At 31.7% G+C, this 6,933-nt stretch overlaps 2 long non-coding RNA genes across 5 annotated transcripts in view; one reads left to right on the top strand and one right to left on the bottom strand.

Moving 5' to 3' along the window:
- Positions 1–5,545, top strand: part of LOC130799138 (uncharacterized) — a 6,098-nt gene extending 553 nt beyond the window's left edge. Inside the window, exons 1-6 of one of the 4 annotated variants that reach the window (XR_009039218.1) lie at positions 186–1,294; positions 1,398–1,448; positions 2,118–2,205; positions 4,691–4,721; positions 4,900–5,019; positions 5,137–5,545. This is a non-coding gene — a long non-coding RNA (uncharacterized LOC130799138). Of the gene's footprint in view, positions 1–112; positions 158–185; positions 1,295–1,397; positions 1,449–2,117; positions 2,206–4,690; positions 5,020–5,136 lie in introns of those variants that run through there. The other 3 variants (XR_009039220.1, XR_009039219.1, XR_009039217.1) reach the window with 3 other exon arrangements.
- Positions 5,120–5,928, bottom strand: LOC130799139 (uncharacterized). Its single transcript, XR_009039221.1, has 3 exons — positions 5,538–5,928; positions 5,335–5,380; positions 5,120–5,254 (listed from the first exon to the last, which is right to left on the bottom strand). It is a non-coding gene; the product is annotated as an uncharacterized LOC130799139 (long non-coding RNA).
- Positions 5,929–6,933: the final 1,005 nt, after the last annotated feature.

Consider the following 6,933-nt stretch of genomic DNA (forward strand, 5'->3'; position numbering starts at 1 on the left):
AATGAAAGCAACTTCATATGTTTGATGATTTCAGGATTATGACAACACAGTTTTAGAAAAATAAATCATTACTAAGAATTTTGCTGACCATTTTTTTGGTTTATTTAACAAGGATTGAGGTCAAGTACTGCCATTGTTGTGGAGTTCAACACTTAAGGTATTTTTCTCTCTCTTAACTTGATTGGTTCTGTTGTTTGTATTAGGTCGTGACAATTCGTTACATGGTCTCGCTGTGGCCCTCTTGTATCGACATGGGACATCTGTGGGTTAAGGCACACAAATGCACGGGTTAAGAGCGTTAAACTTGCACATACACTTGGTGAGGTTCATTGTTTCTCAAAACCATATAGTAGTAGTAGGATTAGCCCACCCAATATATATGCAAGTTCGCAATCCACTATTCTATTGATGTATATTAATTTTAGGTACTTGTGTGTATGTATATATATTAACAAACTGATTTGATTTTGATGTGAGTTATTTCAAATTGGGTTTAGTCATACTCGATTACGGTTAGAATGATTGGGTTCAAATTTGGACAACTTCACCTCTAAGGTTTTTGGTCAACTACATATGGTTATGGATTTTAACCTCTTATTTAGTGAGCTAATAACCTGCTTAGTTATTGTATTGCCTTGTTGAGTAGGATTATGTACTTGATTACATATAACTTATTTAGTAATTTTATTGCTTTGTTGAGTAGGATTGTGTAATTAAATAATTAGCTGCTTTTTTTCCTTGTGCTTTTGTGGAATATATTGTACTCCTTGGGGTAATTGTTTAATCTTGGTATGATTATGACCTTGGAGCCTTGAGGTGTTATTTTTTGGAAATAAAGGTGTTATAGGAATAAATCTCAGGGAAATCCCTGACATTAATGGAAGCTTTAAATTAAAGGTGCTAGGACTCATATTAGACGGCCCTGCTCATTTCACCATTTCTTGATGGCTTTTTCAAATTTTAAGGCTTCTCAATGGCTTGTTGTTGATATTAATTTTTCCGTATCTTCGTAGGATTTACAAGCCACAATTCAAGATATTACTTTCAGTTTTATATAATCACCACAATAAATTGTGGATGTGATGTTTTTTTTTTCAATTTAGAGAATGTAATGTGGTTATTGTTCTTGCTTTCTTCGAATTTTGGTCATCTTTCTCTTTCTCTTTCTCTTTATTCAACACTTCTAATTGTAGATCTAAATGGGTGTTCTTTAATTTGTTCTAAGTCCCTAGCTTTATAATTAAGTTCTCCATGCTTTGGATTTCCTAGCAACAATTGTTGATGCGCTTGCAGAGTATCTTTCTTTCTATCCTTTTGTAATTGTTCTTCAATTGTTCATCCTTTGTTAAAGTGTTTCTCATAATTGAATTAATCTCTTTCTTTTGTTTAACTGACAGGTAATTCGCAAGGGATTCTATCAGACCGAAGATGTGAAGCATAAAGGCCAGGTTACCCTTTTGGATAATTGTTTTCATCTTTTTTTTTTTTTTATTTTTTATTTTTTTTTTTTATAGTTGTGTCAATCTAATTTATTTTGCAAGTTAAGTGGTATTGCAATTTTTTTCTATATTGTCCAACTAACAACACTAACATTTGACATACAATGTACATTTCGGATGATGTTTCTTTTTGATCTGTGATGATTTTGAATACTATTTTGTAAGATTGCCTGATGTCTCAATAGTTCAGCACAAATAGTTACCAGTTATATCATTAGTAATTCTAATAATATAATTTCCTGATATAGAACATTTTAATAGTAAAGAAACTAAAATGATTGGCTACTCGTTAGTTATGATTGTGTCCTTCGTTAGTATAAAGTCTAATGTATCACAAATATGGACACTCAAAAATGTTAGTAGGACTGTCGGAGTAGATTCAGGGCAGTTCATTAGGGAATCAAAATGGAAAATCAGTTTTGTTAAGGCTTCATGAAAACTCTCACTACATTCTGTACCAATTACAAAAAGAATTTGTACTCAAAATTAATACTTTGGTATCTGTAGTCAAGGGTTGCTTTCAATGTTTGATTCACCAACATTTTTACTTATACTTGACAAAATTGATGAAGTAGCTTTGATGATGTTCTGTTGAAGATCTGTGACATTTCCTTGCAGGTTTCTGTCCCAAAACTAAGCTGATATTGATTTCGAGTGCTTGTAGAGTGTAGGTGCTGCCTTTGTTTGCTGAAAATACATAATTCAGGTGAGGGAAAGTAATGATTCAGTGCATTTGTTATGAAATACAAGTTTGGTTTGAAAATAGTGTGTTTGGGCATATGTTATATGTGTTGGTATGTGATGATGATGTTGCTTGTCTACCATCAATACAGTCAGTACATATGTTGCCTGTTGTTTGTCTACCTTTCCCTCATCATCATGTTCTTCGATTTCGGTTGCGTCTGTGGCTGCATCGAATTTGGTTGTTCAGAATGGATGTTCACTTGGTTGGGATGTTTGTTCAATTGATGTTGAGTTGGAGCTTTTTTGCTAAAACATGTGCAGTGGTTCAGAATGTATGTTCACTTCTTGTATGATTTGCTTTGTTTTCCTTTTGTGTTTAAAACTCTACTTTTAATTTATAAAGGTGTACTTTATCTATTTCTTAATTGGTAATGTATGCCATTGGTTGTGTGTTTCTATTTCTTAATAAAACATAATGAAGTCATGTATGATTATTACCTGCAACAAATTCTTTTATGTTTAGTCAGTTATTTATTGCCATTACTTTTGATGGTGTTTGATAAAATTTAGCTTTGTTTGATTAAGAAAAGGATTTAAGGATCAACCAACATTATTTAGCTTTGTTTAAGAGTTTCTCTTTGATTTTTGGTTGCTTTTTGGTTGTTAAGCTTGTAAAGCTGACTATCTACACATCTTTCTTTGATTTTAAAAGTTAGATTAGATTTTTGGTAAGTTCTTTCTCAGTCGCCTAAACTCTAACCAAAAATAAATTCACTTACTTTTCAAATACAACTTAATGTAGCAGGGTAGTAAGGTTCGTATCCACAGAGAGATGGGGTTTGAGAAGGTTTTAGTATGATATGTGCTTTGGCAGATCAAATTGAAAACAATTAATAACACAAAGAAAAGGGGGGTTTTGATTTGTTTTTCTAAAATAAAATAACTTGAATAAGCAATGAACTAAGTGAAATCTATAACAATGGTGTTTTCTAAAAATCAATGGAAAGGATATATTGAGTTAAGTTGATTGCATACTTCTTGTTTCTCATTGATCATTGAATGCTTTACTTAAGAGATTCACTTTTAATTACCTATTGTGAAGATGATTATACTTCTATTCTCCTTAAGTGTAGCTAAACATCAAAATTAGTTTGAATGTAAAGCTCTTACTATTAGTTAATTCACTCCAATCAGAGAATAAATTCAATCCAACAATAGCTTTAAGAAAAGAGAATCAATAGGTTTGCTAAAACTATTCAAGCAAATAGTTTTCAATCAAAATGAAAAGTTCATTTAGATTCTAATCATTCATAATCTGCATTCACAATTAGAACTAGTTGCTACCATTAATTCAAGTACAAAACTAACTGATTTTGCAAATAGATTTAGCATAAATGAATATTGCAATAACAAGAACAATAGTTGATTTCCAATTCAAACGACATTCATAAGATTATGATAAGAACTCTTCAATAATCAAAAGTATATTAAGTAGAGGAATTCTTACATTGAGTAATTAGAAGTTTCCAATCAACCTTCCTCAAGGATTGAAAATTTAAGCTTGAAGCTCCATAACCATGGCAAAATAGAAATGAAGAAGAAGTATTTTCATGAAAAATTATCAGATGATCTCATTCCTAAGCTTTCTTGCCTATTTATAGAGATTTGATGAAGCTTCTTGCCATTGGACATTCCTCTTTGCAAGTCGCTTCTCAAACCCCTCTAAACATCCAATTGAAAAAGAAAGCCGAAATGGGAAAAGTGAAATAGCTGCCCAGCTTATAGACTGAACTTCGTACCCCGCGTAAAACTCCACGTGCCACGTACGCGCGAGCCGCGTGAAACTCCGCGGGCCGCGCATCTCAGTCTGATTCGATTCTTTGCTTGCTTCTTTTTCTTTGCTCGAAATGATATATTTACATAATGACCTTCTAATAAGACTAGGATTATCATCTTAGAGAATTACATCAATAAAACTATTCTATAAAGTAATTTCTCTAATTGTTATATAGTTAAATCTAAATTCTACTTAATAAAATCGAAGTTGAAATAGAAAAATACACAAAACAAAGTATTATCAATTTTCATTAACTATTGAAGCCTACATTTTCTTGTTGAGATCTATGATGAATGCTAATTAATTTTAAGACATCGTAGTTTATTCTTGGTCAGGCCTAACTCTACCCATTTATGTTCTGCTTCCATGGTGATAGCGCATGTTTCTTAATTTTGTAAGTTTGGTTTTAATAATTATATTCTTAAGAGTTTAGGTCTATTAAAGCCTTAATTAGCATTGGCCCTTGTTTTTGAGTCCAAATTTACATAATTGGACAATGACGTGGAAAGATTTTTTTGTTTTATCAACATATTGCTTTTTTGAATTTTTCGGATTATTTTTGTTTAAAAAAATGATCTAACAAGAGTTTCTTATTTTGTCTTTCGTTTGTGTTGCAATTGGTTGAACCTTTCACGACGCACACTATGTATTTTACTTTGGGTGTTGCAAGATTCTTCTCGTTTGCAAATTGGATGAATATGGTTAGTATAAATTATACTATGTTATTGTTAGTGATAGAGTATGTCCAAATACAAGAGCTTAGACCATCAACTTAACCAAAGCTTTTAGTTGAGGCTCCATTATATGTTATATATTACTCTATAGTCTCAAGATATGTTACATAATTTATCTGTTCTTGTTTTCTTCTACTTTCATTAGAGTTCATAAGTTGAAGGCATAGTTTAATACACGTGTCACGCCAGTGATGCACCTTTAGAAGTCTTCCTCAAATGTGACACATGAGAACCTCAACAAATCTCAAGCATTTATTGACGACAAGTATGTCAAACTCTATTGCTACAATAATATTATTTTTCCTGCTTTTTGATTAGTCCTTGAGCTGGTTTTAGTGGTAATTCCAACTATCGTAAAGCATTCATATTCCCTCGATTGCAGAACTCAACTCGACGAACAGATAACATCACAACAGCATCCTCGACACAAAACTGCCAACGAGTAGCTTTCAACAAGCCAAGCACCCCATCAACAATGAATGTCTAGTGGTCATCAGTTCCTTTGACATAGAAGTGTATGAATAATAAACTAGCATTATATAAAATAGAAGTGTATAAAGTTTTAAGGACATTTTCATACCCTAATTTGTTGTTGATGTTGTCTGCTACTACCAATACATCTTTCCCTAAAAATCCTTCACAATTTTGGATCAGAGTGGCATTCTAACATTTGCATTCATATTATTTTTAATGAAATTGTATAAAATAGCATTTTTAAATTCAATAGTATAACTAGTTAGTCTAGAAGAATCTATCAATATTCATGGCAAGAAATATACTTACCTTCACTTTTAATGCAGTTTTGTTGAATTCTTCACATCTTTGTAATTTTAGAAATTAGAGATAAGAAATATCAACAGTGAAATTGTCTCCTGAAAATCCTGTAATTTCATTAATGGCAAGAAAAAAGAGAAAGTTTAATTTAAATTTGGGAAGTTCAAGGGTTTTTATGGGAATTGAAAATAATATACTCCAAAGTTAGGCGCTTAATAGTAGTAATTTTCTGTTTATCAGTCTATGCGCTTTAATACTCTTATAGATGTCAATATGTCATCTATTATTTGTTTTTTTTTTTTTTCAAAAATTAGGCTTCTAAAAAATCGGGCCCTGAGCCATTGATCATGGTGGTCCTCGTTTGGGCTGGCCTTGACATCAGCTTAAGATAAATATTGTGGGCAACACAACAAAGAAATAGTTATGAGAAAAAAAACAATCCTTAAAAAATGCTTCTGCATTAAAAAAAATGCTATTTATATTAAAGACGCCTCCAAAGAGTCCAATTCATCCTATTTAAATTTTTTAAAAAAATGCTTCTGTATCTTTCAAAATAACACGCATGGAGTGGGAATCATTTGATTGTTAAATGCTTCTCTTTCTATTTCCCACGTTTAATGCAGTATCGAAAAATGAATAAAGTAGTTATTCATCTTCCTTTAGAAGCTTTAAGTATATTATTCTGGTTTTCTTCACAAATCATCTTACAATGAAAGATTTAGAACGTGAATTCGATTGTTATTCGAATAAAGCTCAAATTCAACACAACAATAATGTTATGAAACATATGTAATGTAAGATTTATTTGTTGAAAATGATTGTAATTACAAACGTACAATCATTCACTAGTGGAAAAAACCACATCTGTTGCGCAATATATGCTGCGGTTATACAGAGACGCAACATAAAAGAATTAGGCAAAAAAAAAAAACATAGAGCATATGTTGCGGTTTTCCAAGAACCGCAATACATAACTGTTTAAGAAAATTGCAATTTAAAAATGTTGAGTATATACTGCGGTTCCTAAAAAATCGCAACAAATAATGTTATGAATGCTCCGGTTCACCAACGCCCGCAGCATAAAGTGGTTTTTTTTAATTAAAAACTCGCCTTTTAACATTTATAAACCCACAAATCTGTACTGTACTTTCATAAACCCAAGAAGCTACTGTGTCATCTTCTTGTTCATCTTCTTCTTGCTAAGTAACAATATTTACATCAAAGCTGCTATGTTCATCATCTTCTTCTCCCACGAAGCTCTACTGTACTTGCACGACATTGTTCTTCAAAACGCACGACATTATATTGTTCTTCAAAACCCTTTGAAACCTTTAGCATTTGGTCTTGTTCATCTTCAAAACTCATGAAATTAAGGTATAATTTCTCTTTTTAATTTCTTAAACCT

The sequence above is a fragment of the Amaranthus tricolor genome, chromosome 14 (genome assembly GCF_026212465.1).
Source record: "Amaranthus tricolor cultivar Red isolate AtriRed21 chromosome 14, ASM2621246v1, whole genome shotgun sequence".
NCBI classification, from domain to species: domain Eukaryota; kingdom Viridiplantae; phylum Streptophyta; class Magnoliopsida; order Caryophyllales; family Amaranthaceae; genus Amaranthus; species Amaranthus tricolor.